We start from the raw sequence: 19,323 nt of genomic DNA on the forward strand, positions 1-19,323 counted from the left end.
CATTCAGGTTGACTAGAGATCGTGGGAAACCGAAGTGTGGCTGAAGGCCAGTTGAACTGATCCCTAAAGTGTTCTGCCCATCGATCCAATCTCCGGGATTGAGAATGTATAATATCTCTATCTTTTTCTGGGATAGTTTCGCTAACAGTCGGGTTCCTAATACAGGTTTCCTTAACAAGTCTGAACAATTGTCTGCTATTACCTATTGCCGCTGCCTTTTTCATCTCTCTTGCTTTCGCTACCCACCACTGTTCGCGATCATTGCGTAGACTTCTTGTCAGCTTGCGCTTAAGCTGACCCCGCTCTTCATTATGTTCAGAGCCAGGTGGAATGAGTTTCCGAGCATCTATCAGTGAGATAGATGCTGTTGAGATCCAGTGTTTCTCCCTAACCTTCTGGTTTACCTTACTAGCAGATATCACTGCTGTTTCCACAGCTTTTCGGATATCATTCCATGCTGCATCGGGGTGGGCATCACATACATGGCTGCCTAACTGTTTGCCTAGTTGTTCCTGAAATATACTCTTAGCTTGACTGTCATTTAGTAGGCTCCTAAGAGGTTTCCTTGCAACGTCTTTCCTACGTCCAGTAAGACGCAAGCAAATACGCGCTCGCACTAGAGCATGATATGAATCTAGGCATGTGCTCCAGAATGAGCAACAGTCTTCTATCGAGCCCCTCCATCGGTGGCTGATAGCAATGTGATCTATTTGGGTCCAACGTTGGGACGAATTAGGGGTCGCCATGTTAAAAGATGTTTTTCCTTATGCTTAAAGTTAGTATTTGCAAGGAAAAGGCGGTTATCTGAGCATAGCTGCAACAGATGGCCGCCATTATCTGTTCTTTGAGCCACGACACCATAAGATCCACCCAGGTGTCTTTCCCTATCGCTTAGTTTACCTACTTGAGCATTAAAGTCACCGGCCATTATTACTACATCCGAGCGCCTAGCTTTTCGGAGAAGGTCGGGGAACTTTCTGTAAAACTCATCTTTTACATCATCTGAGCTGCAGTCAGTGGGAGAATAGGCAGAGACGACTAAGAGGCAACGACGAGTGTCCCTATTTTTCCGGATTCTTACTGTTCCGTTCAGTCGGACAGCGCACGAACGACTGTCTACTGGGATCCACTCTAAGAGAGCTAGTTCTGCCCTAGGACTCAATGCTATACCTACGCCGGCGAGGCCACGGGAAGCAGAATCAGGGCTTCCAGATACACCAAGCGTAAATCGAGTCGGTTCCTTATTTTGGCATGGTGAGGTCAAATGAATGACGTTACTTGGATCCTGTGTGCGCGTTTCGGAGACGCAGCACACATCGATGGCGCGAGATTCTAAAGTTTTAGCTAAGGAAGCCTGCTGTCCTATTTGGCAAAGTGTTCGTACGTTAAAAGCTCCTACGTATAGTTTAGAGCGTGGTTTCAGGAGACCAGGAATGGCGTTCCACGTACTCGAATCGTTTGCCCTAGCGGTGCGAGGTGATAAAGAGACGTGAGGAGGGTTAGTCGGGGAGATAAGAGAGGTATTAGGAGGTGTAGGAAGGATTTGAATGTGACCACCTTGGTCTCTTGTGCTGTTACGGGTATACCGTAGTAAATATTCCGCAAATAAAAGTAACTACTTACGTCAATCTTCTAATCAGGCGAAATTCCTTAGCACCCCCATTGATTTTGCGAAGTTTTTTACAACTACTTTGTTTTAATATCCCTTTTTTACAGAGATAGAGAAAACAATATATATTTTGTACCGAAAAGCCTCCAACTACGTCAATTATTTACACTACGAAGTCGCGTGACTTAATAAACTTAATAACGCAGAACTGATGGAAAGTTTTGTACATTGTTTCACTTAAAACTAACTAATGATGTCCTTAAATAAGTTATCTCACGTTTCACCACGGGCAAGTTCTTAATCAATTAACGCTTATTAAATAAAGTCATCAGACTACGCGAGTGACAAATGATTTCTCGAATTGTCATACTTAACGGTAATTAAATATGAACAAATGAGGATAGGAATAGGGAGTACATAAAACTACCTCATTAACCTTGGGTCCACGAGAGAAAGTAACGCACCCTTACAAGCCGTCCGCCCTTCAAGAATGGTTCAAAATGGTTCAAATGAATGTGGACAGAATAGAAGAAGCTTTCGCTTAACAGGCTTCCGTGTCTAGTAGCAGGGGATCGCCAAATTCTCCAGGCAGGAACCTAGGTATGTTAACAATAAAAGAGGAAAAGAAATTAGTAAATCATAGTGTGATACTATCCTTAGTCCTTAAGAATAGGTCAAGTTGCCTCTTAAAGGACTCCTGGGAAGTCACTTGGACTAGCTCGGCCGGAAGCGAATTTCAGCATTTGACAACTCTTAAGGAGTAGAAGTTGTGTCTACAGTCCGTTCTGCTGTGTTGTGTCTCCAGTTTTTGGGTGTTACCTCTTAGGTTAGTGTTGGAACTAAGCTTAGGTAGGTGTTTGAGAGGATGTCCAGAAGTATTAAGGATACTATAAGCCATCAGAAGGTCACCTCTAAGACGTCTATACTCTAATGGGTAAAGGTTAAGTGAATGGAGGCGCTCTTCGTAAGGTTTAAATTTGAGTCCTCGAACTGATTTCGTGACTCGCCGTTGGATACGCTCCAGGGTGTCCTTATCCTCTTGGAGTGAGGGGGAAAATGCTATGTTTCCGTACTCTAAGTGGAGACGAACAAAACTATTGAAGATTATATGGAAAGTTCTTCGATCAAACTGGCCAAAAATGCGCTTCAATGTTACCAGTGCAAGGTTTGCTCGGAAGGCATTTTCGTCACAGTTAGAGTAAGACTTTAAATCGTAGGGCACCAGGACTCCTAAATCTTGTTTGATCTGGGATACTACTAGAGAGGAGGCACCTAAGTTATAACTGTAGTCTGCGACATGTCACAGATGGACTACTTTACACTTTGAAGTGTTAAAGGTAAGTCCGTTATCGTCTGCCCAACTTTGAAGTCGAGTCAGATCCTCCTGAAGTGCCTGTATTTCGTCTTGGTTGCGTATCTCTCTCCAAAGTTTCACGTCGTCGGCAAAAAGTAATAAGTCTTACGTTACTTGTTGAGGAAGATCACTTATGTAGATCAAGAAGAGAAGAGGCCCTAGTACTGAGCCCTAGGGTACCCCACTAGGACATTCCATAACCTGAGATAAAGTGAAATTAACCCTGACCTTAAAATGTCAATTTTTCAGGTATCAAGTGAGCCAATCGATTAGAGGTGGTCTGATACCCAATCGTTTGAGCTTATTGACAAGACATGTATGGTTAACCTTATCAAAAGCTTTTGAGAAATCTAGGTAGATAATATCAACCTTTCCCTTGTGATCAAGGATGCTTGTTCATCTGTCCACCGCAGTCAGCAGGTTGGTAATACAAGATTAACCCTTCCTGAAACCATGCTGTTGAGGTGGGAAGAAATTTGAGGACAGTAAATAGTCATTTATACCATCGCATATCAGGGACTCCATGATTTCTGAAGGTATGGAGAGAAGAGCCACCGGTCGGTAACTTGAAGGTTCGCTGCGTCGACCTCCTTTGAAAATTGGTGTGATGTGAGCCAGCCTGCAATTTTCCGGTAGTTTTCCTCGACTTTGCGAGTGTGAGAACATCACGCTAAGCGGCGTTGCCAAGATTGAGGCTGCTTCCCTCAGTATGGCGGAATGGACCATGTCCGGGCCAGGAGAAGTGTCTAATCTTAAATGCTGCAGTTTCCGGAACACCAAGTCAGCGCTTAGGTTCACTTCGGAAAGTTCTGTGGAATTGCAAACGAAACTGTCATCAGTAAAGTTAATGTCGGTCGGTTGAAATGTCTGGAAGTAATGTTCAGCCAGAAGGTTAGCGGCGTCGACATCGTTGTTGGTCGGGCCGTTAAGACTTACCAGTTGGGAAACTCTAGTTTTGGCTTGACGAAGAGAGGCTGCATAACGGAATAAGCTTTTAGGATTGGAGGCAAATTTGTCCATAAGCTTTGTCTGGTACTGAATCCTATCTTCTCTTATAGCCTTCGTGTACATATTCCTGATATGTTTATATTGCCTGTACGCTCTGTCGTTGTCAGTTCGTTTGTATTCCGCCCAACAGTCCCTTTTGCGGCTCAGCAGGCGAAGAGTACGGTTCTTGATTATTGTAGGTGGCTTGCAGCTTTTTGGAATCGTTTGAGGAACTGAATGGTTTGTAGCACGTAAGAGCGTCTGCAGTAAGAAGTCCCAATGACCGTCCACATCGAGTTGGGGGTGAACATCCCAAACCACCTGATGTAGATAGTCGTGTATAGCTGACACATTGAACCGTTTAAAATTGCAACGCAAGTTATTGGTGGGGTATCTTAGCTTAGTTTTGCTGACAAAACTGAAGGCTATGACGGCATGATCGCTTTTTTTCAGGGGAGCCAGGATTAAGAGGTTGTCAACTAGAAATTCTTCGGCTGTGAATATGTAGAATTATAGTCTACTACGATATTAGTACTGCTCTAATAATAGACCTAATCCTAAAATTGTAGATTTGTCATGATATAACTGCCTAATCTACAAGATCTTACGTGGAAGTCACATCATCGTCTACACCAACTCACTGTATCGTATCAATTACCAAAACATGATGTAGAACAAGGTTAGGCTGGAGAAGGAACAATATATTTAATATGAACAAAAGATATAAGGTAATATTCGGAGGGACCACGCCTGCATGGCTGAGCCATGCCATCCGATTGACTCTAATTCATTCAATTCCTTGTTCGCGCCTTCTCCATCGTTCGGTATTTCTCCGCGTTAAATATTGACTATCTATTTTCTGAGTAATCTAGTATTCAGCTTTGAGGATTGTGTGGTTATGGTCCAATGCCACTACAAATACACAGTCTAAGCGCGATGATGTTTAACTGTTTATCCAACGAGTTGCCGATTTCACATTTTCATACAATCCCAAGTCATCGATGAAGTTGAAGAACCGAGCTTCAATTGAGTTGTCACCTCCAGTATACGTGTGTTCCGCGAAGTTGACTCTAAGGAGATTAAAGTCCCCTAGAATCAGGATGTGTGTGAAACCGAGACGAGTAGCGCGTGATAGTCCTTCCAGCATACGACTATCGTACTCGATGTCGGCAGTTGGCTTCCTGTAAATGACTCCGACTAGACACCTCGAAGTACTAGACAATCTTACAGAGCACCATATAGATTCCTAAAGATCGTTAAACTCGAGGTTATGAACTTGATGCACCTCCAAGCAAGAACGTATGTAAACAGCTACTCCGCCCCCAAATCCTGATTTTCTGTCGTTGCGGAACAAAGACATCCCAGGTAATGCTAACTCATGGTCCGAGAACTGAGAAGATATCCAGGTTCCAGATATTCCTATCAGATGGGCCTTATTAACATTGCTAAGTTCACGTAGTTCATCCAATTTGTTTGGCAGACTTGAGGCGTTCATATATAAGCAGTTTATGCTTTCAATTTGGAACGCGTGAGCTTCTTCCTGTTTGTCTGTATGAGCCTCACGTGAATGGACAGGTAGCCCACCTATATGAGGTTTGCCGAGGTGGAAGGCCCTGTCCTCTACACGTTTTTTTATCGTCTAGACAGTCCACAAGTGGAATGGTCAGCTCCAACTTGCCTTTGCGTTTGGTCCTAGTTTCGTATGGCCTATCCGGGTGCATGTGGATTCCAGGTGACAGTCGACGTCTGTTGGCACGAAATGCTTTCAGAGTTGCAGCCGCCATATGTGAAGATGGGAAGGTTATCTTCATTAGACGGGGTCTAGAATCACTATCCTTCTTGGCTAGTCTCGTCACATGCTGAGTCAGTATGCTTTTGAGCCTCAAGGACTGTTTGATGAATTTCCATTCCCTGATGTCAGTCTTTGATTGAGTAGGGTCCGTTTTTTCCGGTATACCTTGCACGATTATATTCCTCCCGCGGAAAAACTGATCGCGAGTTTCTTTGGGGGTGTTCAGGATGCGATTGCGCTCAGAATACGGTATGTCAGGCAGTATTCTTACATTCCCATCTGATTTCAGTAAGTGGCTAGCTAGTAAGACATCCTCTACGTCGGTAGCATTCTTAAGTGTTACACGTAGTAGCCTCGGCTGATTTTGATGCTTAGATTCCTTTCCCCGAGTGAGCCATGTGACTGTCAAAGGCTCTATTCTTGGAAGTTCGAGTTTCTTGTTCAATTCTCCCCAGAGCATCCTATCATTTTTGTCCTGCAAACTGAGAAGAAGGTCAGGGTTGTCTTTGAAGTTCATGACTATGAGCGAGTCATCACGAACCGTTATTATCGTCCCAGGTTTTGCGGTGCGTTCAGGTTTAGCACCTTGTTGTTTGGGGGTCGAAGCACGTTTATGAATCCTTGGCTCTTTGATGACCGGACGGACAATCTTGGGGGTAGACTGTGCGACCAGATCAACAGTTGACTTCCGTTCAACAGCTGAAATGTTCAACTTAGACTGTGACGCCTGGCCCTTCTTAGCTCTTTTGACATGGGTCCAATCACCTACAGAGTTTTTGGGAACCACTGTCGCGTTCAAGGACCTTGAGCTGTGAGACCCGAGTTTGCTGAGGAAGTCGAGTACCGTCGTCGTAATCATGGTGCTGAGTTTCAGCGTGTCATCATTAATGCCGTTGCATGCTCCGTCGTTGGTAGACCTGTCGACATCCCTGTACTCGTTTTCAATGCTATCTCAGTACAAGAGGTATGGACTCATTTCATGCAGTTATATGGTCGGGTAACTCAACTATATATACCATGGACAGCCCCAAAGAGAAAAAAGCACGGCCATCCCTTCATAGGCCAGAATATTCAGCATTTACTAAGAAAAAAGTGTTGGAATGTTGCCATCAGCCTTGGCACAACAAGTAAGATGGAACTCTACAGGTCAGTATGAAACACGTGTATAATTGAAATCCGGGAAGCTCAGAGAAAATATAAAGTGCAGTTGGCACAATCTGCACTCAAGCAGCCTAAAAGAATATTCTCGCACATGAATTACAGACCAAGGATGCAGTACTGGTTGCCAACATAATTAAAGAAGGGATTGGATCTGAAATGCTAGAGGAAGATCATGTAAAAGCAGAGGTTATGACCAACTGTTTTGAGGCAGAATCACTAAGGAACCTCTTCTAGATGAATAACTAGACACAAATACAAAGTTAACAAACCCCCTGCTCACCGTGGACTTTGGTCGAGACGATGTACCTAAGACTCCTAGCACCTTAGATATGGAAAAGTCAACAGGACCGGATGAACTACAACCCGAAATCTTGAGACATTGCACAATAAGTTGCAGCCCCACTGACTGTCCTATTCAATATGTCACTTGATTAAGGTGTGTCACTTATGGACTGGAAGGATGCAATCGTCACTTCCATACACAAAACTTGAACAAGACAACTTCCATCAAACTACAGACCTGTCAGCCTCATCAGTGTCGTAGTTAAAATACTAGAAGGAATAATCAAAAAGACCATAATGACATTTGTGGAAACCACCATCTTATTAAACAGCGTGTGGTGGTCGGTGTTCAATGTATTCCTTAAACTTCGTATGCAGTTTGTCTTAGTAACCGTCAATAGATAACGCCCCAACGGTACATTAATCAGAAGGCGAATACGAAGTGTTGATTATGTTTACTATAGGACCACACACAGACATCCGAAATTACAGGTGCGTTAAACAAGCATGAAAGAGTTGTGTCGAAGAGCATACAGGAAGCGAGCCCCCCTCAGCAAACAAAGATACAAAACAGTATCTGTATTTGCGAAAAAAATATCAAATTTAACAGGATGGTAAATATCGAAGTTTACAAAATTAAGATTTATGATAGAACTATCGTGTAAGTTATTGCAACTACGTGTAAGTTTGAGTCCTTATATGTCCGTGAGGCCAAATAAGATAATAACGGAAGATCGAAAGAACACATAAAATATGTCGAATATGATAACAGATAAGTTAAAATTTTCGATATGTACATAGAAAACGAAGATGAAAGAAATTTACATCCGAAGAGGTGAAAGAAATTATTAATTCAAAATCTTAGCTATGTATCATTGCTTCCATCTGACTCTTCGACCATATCTTGTCGTTACTTGATTCTCTTCGTTTGTCTTCGTCAATGTCGTTGATGGTTGGAACTCACGTTTCGGTGATTCGACGGTTTTAAAAGTATCTGTATGTACTGTCTGATCTTCGGTTTCGATTAAAGCTGGTTTGACTCGGTGGATGCTAGTTACATCCGTTTTTCCAGCTTTGTCTACCGTAATCGTCTTGTCGTTTCTTCTAATCACTTTGAATGGCCCATCGTAGGCCGGTTGTAAGGGACGTTGCACATTATCCCGTCTGATAAACACGTGGGTACTGTCGCTCAGTTGTTTTGGTATGTACATCCGGTGTTGATATTGCCTCGGAAGCGTTACCCTTGGATTACTCATATCCTGCTTTAGACGTTGTACATAGTTGGCCATATCAGTCGAAAAATTCTCCTGGTAGATGTAGAGTAGTTCCACAAACCAATTATGCTAGGCGACATCCTATAACTTGTTTGACTGTTGATCTTAAACTCAACATGGCTAATGTGAGCTTGCTGGCCCAATCATTACTGCTAATAACAGCTGTAAGAGAGGCTTTGAGTTGGCAATGTAATCTCCCTACCATACAATTCAAATCGGATGGTAGGATGTTGTGCAAATTCGCTTGATAACGAGGAGCTCTGTGAGTTGTTGAAAGAGGCGGCACTCAAACTGAACTCCTATATATGTTGTAATATTAGTAGGCACACCATAATAAGAAACCCAGTGCTCCACTAGGGTTTTGGCTATAGTTTCGGCCACAATGTCTTTTATGAACACTGCTACAGGCCATCGCGTGAATCTATCGATGCAAGTGAAAATGTAACTAAAGCCATTTGAAATCGGCAGTGGTCACACAATATCGACATGTATATGCTCGAATCTGCTATCGGGGTGACGGAAAGGACCTACTGAGGAACTGGTGTGGCGATGTATCTTAACTTTCTGGCATGTTATACACGCTTGCATCCAGTCACAAATATCCCGGTTCATACTTGGCTATACGAAACGCTCGCTGGTTAGTTTGATGGTGGCTTTCATTCCAGGATACAAAATATTGTGCATAGCTTCGAAACTGTTTCGTCTTAGTGGCTTTGGAATAAATGGTCGTGGTTGGCCCGTAGAAATATTACACATGATGCTTACTTTTTCAAATGGAGTTTCTTCGAGTACCAATGAGGTTGTGTTGGCAGGCCTTAGTCTGTTTAACTCACCATTCGTATTTTGCAATGCTGATAATTTGCGATAATCGATTTCGGATTGGATGAGAGCGTTTACCATCGTTCTGGATAACGCGCCTGCTACTTCGTTATTATCGTCTTTGATATACTGTATGTTAGACGTAAATTGAGAAATAAAATCTAATTGTCGAATTCCCTGCGGCTAATATTTATCCTGTTTGACGCTCAGTGCTTTTGTGAGGGGTTTATGATCTGTATATACTGTGAAAATGGTATTCTCAAGCATATGTCGGTAATGTTTTATTGCTAAGTAAATCGCTAACAGTTCTCTTCCAAACGTGCTATATCTCGTTTGAGTAGGAATTATCTTAGAGAAAAATGAATGTGGCTCCCATGTACCGTTTACTAACTTCAGCAATACGGCTCCTACTGCTGTGTTCGATGCGTCCATCATGACGGCTAGTGGTGCTTCGTTCTTTCGTCGTACCAACATCGTCTTCTCGTCTAGCTCTCGCTTAGCGTTCTCAAAAGCCTATATAGCATCCGTTGAAAGGCTGAGTGTTCGGGTATGTCCTCTCAAAGCGTCCGTCAATGGTTGTAATATTGTTGCGCAGTTTGGAATAAATCGTCTATAATAGTTAATTAGTCCCAAGAAACGTCGTAATTTTCATTGTGAATCGAGCAACGGATAATTATTATATTATACGGAGACTATCATCCTACCTTGTATATCGGGTACATTTTACCTTGAAAAATAAAAATGAAATTTGCGACGGACACTTACTAGTTCATATTATTCCTATTTCGGACTTAATTCTTGAATAGATCTAAAATTTATTATATACTCATATAAGACAGCAATTAACAACAGCCGAACAGGAATAGAGACAGTCACTTAACAAACTAAATGCGCAGAAGCAAACAATCAAGTTAATGTGAGCAATGGGGCCGACAAGCGGAAGGGCTAGTAAAAGCAGCAGAAAAAGCCTCAGGCGAAAGAAATATGAAACAACTATATGATACGACGAAGAGACTGGCGAGAAAATACAGTAAACCAGAGAGATTGGTCGAGGATAAAGAATGCAAGACAATCACCAAGATTGAAGAACAGAGGAACAGATGGGTAGAATACTTCGAGGAATTCTTGAATAGACCAGCTTTAATGAATACATTGGACATCGAAACATCGCCTACACACCTTTCCATACATGTCACTCCACCAAAAGTCAAAGAAATCTGGATGGCAGGTCATCAGACAAATCAAGAATGGGAAAGCATCAGGATCTGACAATCTGAAGTCAGACATAGAAGTATCTGAAAACATGCTTCAAATTCTATTCAGGAAGATTTGAGAAGGGACAAGTGCCGACAGACTGGAATGGTGGATACCTCATCTAGATACCAAAGAAAGGAGATCTGAGCAAATGTGAGAACTACAGAGAAATCATACTACTATCGGTACCGGAAAGGGCTTTCAACAGAGTGCTGCTGAACTGGATGAAAGACTCAGTAGACTCCCAACTACAAGATCATCAGGCTGTATCCCTTAAGGATCGGTCATGCGCAGACCAAATTGCGACACAACGGACCATCGTCTAAAAATTAGTTGGATGGGACTCGTCAGTGTACATCAACTTTATTGACTATGAGGCGTTCGACAGTGTGGACAGCGGAATATTATGGAAACTTCTTAGACACTGGGGAGTTACTGAGGAGATTGTCGACATTATCCGGAACTCGTACAGCGGACTACAGTGCAAGGTCGTGCATGGAGGAAAGCCAATAGATGCATTCTAAGTAAGGACCAGAGTCAGACGAGGCTGTCTACTCTTCCTCTTCCTCTTTTTTTCTAGTGGTTGACTGGAATATGAAGACCTCGACTTCTGAGGAAAAACACGGGATACAATGAACAACTCAGAATCAATTAGACGATTTGGACTTCGAAGATGACCTATCCCTCCTATCGCATACACATCAACAAATGCAGATGAAGAGAACTATTCTAGCAGCATCCCCTGAATTAGTGGGCCTCAGTATACACAATGAAAAAAGTATGATCCTTAAATGCGGCACAGTGAACACCAACCCATTCAAACTTGAAGAAGAAACTCGGGAAGTGGTGGAAACGTTCGCGTAACTGATCAGCATCATCATCGATGAACGTGGAGTACCTGACGTAGGCAGAAAAGCAAGGATTGGCAAAGCAAGAAGAACATATGGAAATCAAAATAACTGTCAACTAATACCAAAGTCAGAATCATCATTACGAAAGTCATAGTTCTACTGCACGGAGTTAAAACTTGGAGAATTACTACAACCATCATCCAAAAGGTACAAGTATTTGTAAACAATAGTCTACACAAAATACTCAATGTCTGTTAACCGAATACCACCAGTAACAGCCTACTGTGGGAGAAAACAAAACAGCTTTCGGCTGAGGAGGAAAATAGGAAAAGACGTTGGAAGTAGATGGGATATAGACTGAGGAAATCACCAAGCTGGATCACGAGGCAAGCGCTAACTTGGAATCCTGAAGGGAAACGAAAAAATGAAGGCCGAAGGACACATTACGTCTGGAAATAGAAGCGGATATAAAAAGGATGAATAGCAACCGAAAAGAACCGGAAAGGATTATCCAGGACAAAGATGGATGGAAGGTGCTGGTGTGTGTCCTATTCTCCTCTACAAGGGTTAACGGGTGTAAGTAAATAATACCAAGGTCATCATTCACTTTACTGTGAGCCAGTATTAGACAGCGGATATAGGTTGGGGCGTCTGAGTCTGTCTTCGTATGACAGGCCACAGATTTATTATGCTAGTTTGGTCCGTCGCAGTTGAAATCGTCCAAGTACGTCCTCGTTATGCTTGTAACAAAAGCTCGCTGCTTGAATCTCATATTAGGGATGAGGACTCACTAAGGTTGGACATAACACCGTAAGCGTTTCGTTCAGGTACTGAAATGACTTACAAATAGCTAACAAGACCCTGAAGACTGTCAGGAGAAGCCGGGCAGCTACTCGTAGTTTTGAGGTCGCTATTTATTGTGACTCCTGGACCTTTATAGACCATTACTCCATGTATTACAACTCTACATATTATGTAGTGATTTGAATTAAGGCTGTTTTTATTTGCATCGCCACGCTCTTGTTGGAGTTAACTTCTAATGACAACTGACTCACCTATACAATCAGTGAATTTAGACCTTCCTGTAATATTACTCCATCTGACATATTGTGTAAGAGTCTCCAAAAGACTGTGTCAACTGTAAACAGTAGAACAGATGACTTTTCTACAGTGTGTAAGTCATTTACATACGACAAAAAAGGGGACCGCGGATTGTACATTAGGGAACTACATATTTTACAGATTTGCAAGTTGATAGAGCCCAATTTATTCAGAATGTTTGTCTTCTATCATTGATGAAGTCACTTGTCCAGTCTACGATTTCATAATGAATCCCAAAACTTTCCAGTTTTAATACTCGGGTGACAGAACTTGTTTGAAGCTCCACTTAGGTCTACGAAAATTACATCCACCTTTCGCTAGATCTTGTAAAAATGTTATTTTTTACTTTGTGATGTGATGATGTCTGTTTGATTGAAAAACATGATCCATATCGCGGAGGCTGAGATTGATGTTCTGGACTCAACAGGCAGGACTGAGAAGGGAGAAGGACCGATAAGAACACTAGACTGCTCGTACGGGTTTATGCGCCATTGATCAGGTCGATAAGTTGCTGTTCACTAATTGGCGGTATCATTACTTTATGTATTAATGGTGCACAAGATCACAAGTTATAACACGCAGTTCGACAACGAATTTGCCAGTAACACCATTATAATCGAAGTATGCCAACCCAGTCAAGTCAGAAGTCAGAAATTAAGGGGTTCGAAGATATATTTAAAAGGCTATGAGTATGGTCTATGTTGGCTAATAGTTGAAAGGGATGTGTAGCACGGTGTGCCTAATCAGGCTCTGGTGCGGATGCGTGACCGAGAGCCTTGAGGGAGGTGTGTCCAGTAAACTAATGAGATCAGCGTTAAATGTTGAAGACTCACAGAGCTGTTTATTTTGGGGATTTATTTACCGCTACAGCGGCTTCTTTCTCAGTAACTACACGATCCGTAGACAAGCCGCCATTATCAGAATTAATTGTAGGTATTTCTCCGACACATCAATAAGTTATGGAATCCTCCACCGAGAGTCATAATGACGGTAGCTTTCACTTCATCCACAAGGAGGTTAGAAGATTAATTTGATGCTGTGGGACTAAGGAGGAATACCCGATATTTTACTCCTCTATCATTAATGACACTAACTAAATTGTTCGACTATCTTTTTTGAAAGAACCAAGACCGAAATCATGTATTTTTGTAAACAAGGACGCTCTTCGACTTGTAGAATTATGGTCTACTATAATATTAGTACTGCTCTAATGATAGACCTAATCCTAAAATTGTAGATTTGTCTTTCGTGGAAGTCACACCATCGACTACACCAACTCACTGTATCGTATCAATTACCAAAACATGATGTAGAACAAGGTTAGGCTAGAGAAGGAACAATACATTTAATATGAATAGAAGATATAAGGTAACATTCAATAGGGACCACGCCTGCATGGCCGAGCCATGCCATCCGATCAACTCCAGTCCATTCAATTCACTGTTCCCGCCTTTTCCATCGACAGGTATTTCTCCGCGCTAAATATTGAATAACCATTTTCCGAGTGGTCTTGTGTTCAGCTTTGAAGATTGTGTGGTTATGGTTCAATGCCACTACAGACAAACCAAAAATAGACCATAGGCGATAAACAGTTCTTAAAGCAATATAGAAACATTAGTTGTAAGAGAAGATAGGATTCAGTACCAGACAAAGCTTATGGACAAATTTGCCTCCAATCCTAAAAGCTTATTCCGTTATGCAGCCTCTCTTCGTCAAGCCAAAACTAGAGTTTCCCAACTGGTAAGTCTTAACGGCCCGACCAACAACGATGTCGACGCCGCTAACCTTCTGGCTGAACATTACTTCCAGACATTTCAACCGACCGACATTAACTTTACTGATGACAGTTTCGTTTGCAATTCCACAGAACTTTCCGAAGTGAACCTAAGCGCTGACTTGGTGTTCCGGAAACTGCAGCATTTAAGATTAGACACTTCTCCTGGCCCGGACATGGTCCATTCCGCCATACTGAGGGAAGCAGCCTCAATCTTGGCAACGCCGCTTAGCGTGATGTTCTCACACTCGCAAAGTCGAGGAAAACTACCGGAAAATTGCAGGCTGGCTCACATCACACCAATTTTCAAAGGAGGTCGACGCAGCGAACCTTCAAGTTACCGACCGGTGGCTCTTCTCTCCATACCTTCAGAAATCATGGAGTCCCTGATATGCGATGGTATAAATGACTATTTACTGTCCTCAAATTTCTTCCCACCTCAACAGCATGGTTTCAGGAAGGGTTAATCTTGTATTACCAACCTGCTGACTGCGGTGGACAGATGAACAAGCATCCTTGATCACAAGGGAAAGGTTGATATTATCTACCTAGATTTCTCAAAAGCTTTTGATAAGGTTAACCATACATGTCTTGTCAATAAGCTCAAACGATTGGGTATCAGACCACCTCTAATCGATTGGCTCACTTGATACCTGAAAAATCGACATTTTAAGGTCAGGGTTAATTTCACTTTATCTCAGGTTATGGAATGTCCTAGTGGGGTACCCTAGGGCTCAGTACTAGGGCCTCTTCTCTTCTTGATCTACATAAGTGATCTTCCTCAACAAGTAACGTAAGACTTATTACTTTTTGCCGACGACGTGAAACTTTGGAGAGAGATACGCAACCAAGACGAAATACAGGCACTTCAGGAGGATCTGACTCGACTTCAAAGTTGGGCAGACGATAACGGACTTACCTTTAACACTTCAAAGTGTAAAGTAGTCCATCTGTGACATGTCGCAGACTACAGTTATAACTTAGGTGCCTCCTCTCTAGTAGTATCCCAGATCAAACAAGATTTAGGAGTCCTGGTGCCCTACGATTTAAAGTCTTACTCTAACTGTGACGAAAATGCCTTCCGAGCAAACCTTGCACTGGTAACATTGAAGCGCATTTTTGGCCAGTTTGATCGAAGAACTTTCCATATAATCTTCAATAGTTTTGTTCGTCTCCACTTAGAGTACGGAAACATAGCATTTTCCCCCTCACTCCAAGAGGATAAGGACACCCTGGAGCGTATCCAACGGCGAGTCACGAAATCAGTTCGAGGACTCAAATTTAAACCTTACGAAGAGCGCCTCCATTCACTTAACCTTTACCCATTAGAGTATAGACGTCTTAGAGGTGACCTTCTGATGGCTTATAGTATCCTTAATACTTCTGGACATCCTCTCAAACACCTACCTAAGCTTAGTTCCAACACTAACCTAAGAGGTAACACCCAAAAACTGGAGACACAACACAGCAGAACGGACTGTAGACACAACTTCTACTCCTTAAGAGTTGTCAAATGCTGAAATTCGCTGCCGGCCGAGCTAGTCCAAGTGACTTCCCAGGAGTCCTTTAAGAGGCAACTTGACCTATTCTTAAGGACTAAGGATAGTATCACACTATGATTTACTAATTTCTTTTCCTCTTTTATTGTTAACATACCTAGGTTCCTGCCTGGAGAATTTGGCGATCCCCTGCTACTAGACACGGAAGCCTGTTAAGCGAAAGCTTCTTCTATTCTGTCCACAACCATTTTAACCATTTAAACTGACACCCTTCATTCAATTCTCCAGTCTTCCTACATGGAGACATCAGTGATCCGCTGCTACAAGATATTAAAGTTCGTTCAACGCGAAAAAGTGTGTCTACATGCACTCGGGGGATTCGAAGGTTAATAAATACAACTCCGCCTGGAGTCCCTCCGGGGGCTACTGTCGGTCCCAAGCCCGGATAAAGGAGGAGGGTTGGGCATGGGGCTAGCGTCCCCATCCCGTAGAAAACTAACTCGCTAAAAAAACGCTAACCAGAAAAATTTACTCAAACCTTTTAAACTCTGCCCTGGGAGTCAGAAGATCTTCATTTAGAAGAATTATGACGCCTCATGATGAAAGCCGAATCCTTTCGGAAGTTACGAGGCCGATGCCCCTTCTGACAACCAGAGCGACCATTTGTTTAGGTACATGGAATGTTCGTACAATGTGGGACACCGGAAGAGCCTTCCAGATTGCTGAAGAAATGAGGAGATACAACCTAGAGGTACTTGGGATCAGCGAAACACATTGGACACAAGTAGGACAACAACGACTAACTACAGGAGAGCTCCTGTTATACTCCGGCCATGAAGAAGAAAATGCACCACATACACAAGGAGTTGCATTGATGCTGTCCAAACAAGCGCAAAATGCACTTATAGGATGGGAATCTCATGGACCAAGGATCATCAAAGCCTCGTTTAAAACAAAGAATGAGGGCATTTCAATGAACATCATCCAATGCTATGCGCCTACCAACGACTACAATGAAGACGCTAAAGATCAATTCTACAATAGGCTGCAGTCAATCATCGAGACGTGCCCAACAAAGGACCTGACCATTCTGATGGGAGATTTCAACGCCAAGGTTGGAACGGACAACACTGGATATGAAGACATCATGGGACGACACGGACTGGGAGAAAGGAACGAAAATGGTGAGAGATTTGCAAACCTATGTGCCTTCAATAAGCTGGTCATAGGCGGCACCATATTCCCACATAAACGCATACACAAAATCACATGGACTTCACCGGATCACTCTACACAAAACCAAATCGACCATATTTGCATCAACAAAACGTTCAGGAGGACTATAGAAGACGTGAGAACCAAGAGAGGAGCTGATATAGCATCAGATCATCACTTACTGGTCGCCAAGATGAAATTGAAACTCAAGAAGCACTGGACAACGGGGCAGACAGTATCACAAAAGTTCAATACGGCCTTTCTCCAGGATACTAACAAACTCAACAAATTCAAGATAGTCCTCAGCAACAAGTTCCAGGCCTTTCATGATCTACTCAATGGAGAAGGAACTACTATAGAGAGCAACTGAAAGGAGATAAAAGAGGCAATCACTTCAACATGTCATGAGGTTCTGGGTCACAAGAAGCACCACCACAAGGAATGGATCACTGTTGGTACACTGGATAAGATTCAAGAAAGGAGGAACAAGAAGGCAGCGATCAATACCAGTCGAACAAGAGCAGAAAAAGCCAAGGCACAAACTGAATACACAGAAGTAAACAAACAAGTGAAGAGGAGCATCAGAGCCGACAGACGTAAATATGTGGAAGATTTAGCAACGACGGCGGAAAAGGCTGCAAGAGAAGGGAACATGAGAGAACTGTATGACACGACAAAGAAACTCTCTGGAAATCGCCGCAAACCAGAACGACCAGTGAAAAGCAAGGAAGGCGAGGTAATCACCAACATTGAAGAGCAACGAAACAGGTTGGTAGAACACTTCAAAGAACTCTTGAATCGACCAGCTTCACTGAACCCACCCAACATCGAAGCAGCACCCACGGACTTTTCAGTCGATGTTGGTCCATCAACAATTGAAGAAATCAGCATGGCCATCAGACAAATCAAGAGTGGCAAAGCAGCAGGACCGGACAACATCCCAGAAGAGGCACTAAAAGCAGACGTAGCGGCAACTGCAAGGATACTCCACATTCTCTTCAATGAGATTTGGGATGAGGAACAAGTACCAAAAGACTGGAAAGAAGGACTTCTGATCAAAATACCGAAGAAAGGCGATCTCAGCGAGTGTGATAACTACAGGGGCATCACTCTTCTCTCAATACCGGGAAAAGTCTTCAACAGGGTATTGTTAAACAGGATGAAGGACTGCGTAGACACCCAACTTCGTGACCAACAGGCAGGATTCCGTAAGGATAGATCGTGTACAGACCAAATCACAACTCTACGGATCATTGTGGAACAATCAATTGAATGGAATTCGTCACTCTACATCAACTTCATTGACTACGAGAAGGCATTTAATAGCGTGGACAGAACAACACTATGGAAACTTCTTCGACACTACGGCGTGCCTCAGAAGATAGTCAATATCATACAGAACTCATATGATGGATTACACTGCAAAATTGTGCATGGAGGACAGTTGACAAAGTCGTTCAAAGTGAAGACCGGTGTTAGGCATGGTTGCTTACTCTCACCCTTTCTCTTTCTCCTGGTGATCGACTGGATCATGAAGACGTCAACATCTGAAGGGAAGCACGGGATACAATGGACATCTAGGATGCAGTTGGATGATCTAGACTTCGCAGACGATCTGGCCCTTCTATCCCAAACGCAACAACAGATGCAGGAGAAGACAAACAGTGTGGCAGCAGCCTCAGCAGCAATAGGTCTCGATATACACAAAGGGAAAAGCAGGATTCTCCGATACAACACAGAATGCACCAATCCAGTCACGATTGACGGGGAAGATTTGGAAGATGTAAAAACCTTTACGTATTTGGGCAGCATCATTGATGAACAGGGTGGATCTGATGCAGATGTGAAGACGCGGATCGGCAAAGCAAGAGCAGCATATTTACAACTGAGGAACATCTGGAACTCAAAGCAACTGTCAACCAACACCAAGGTCAGGATTTTCAATACAAATGTCAAGACAGTTCTACTGTATGGGGCAGAAACCTGGAGAACTACAAAAGCCATCATCCAGAAAATACAGGTGTTTATAAACAATTGTCTACGCGAAATACTTCAGATCCATTAGCCGGACACTATTAGCAACAACGTACTGTGGGAGAGAACAAACCAGATCCCAGTGGAGGAAGAAATCAGGAAGAAGCGCTGGAAGTGGATAGGACACACATTGAGGAAAGCACCCAACTGCGTCACAAGACAAGCCCTCACATGGAATCCTGAAGGCCAAAGGAAAAGAGGAAGACCAAAGAACACATTACGCCGAGAAATGGAGATAGACATGAGAAAAATGAACAAGAATTGGATGGAACTAGAAAAGAAGGCCCAGGACAGAGTGGGTTGGAGAATGCTGGTCA

Source organism: Schistosoma haematobium, chromosome 3 (assembly GCF_000699445.3).
Source record: "Schistosoma haematobium chromosome 3, whole genome shotgun sequence".
In the NCBI taxonomy this organism is placed as follows: domain Eukaryota; kingdom Metazoa; phylum Platyhelminthes; class Trematoda; order Strigeidida; family Schistosomatidae; genus Schistosoma; species Schistosoma haematobium.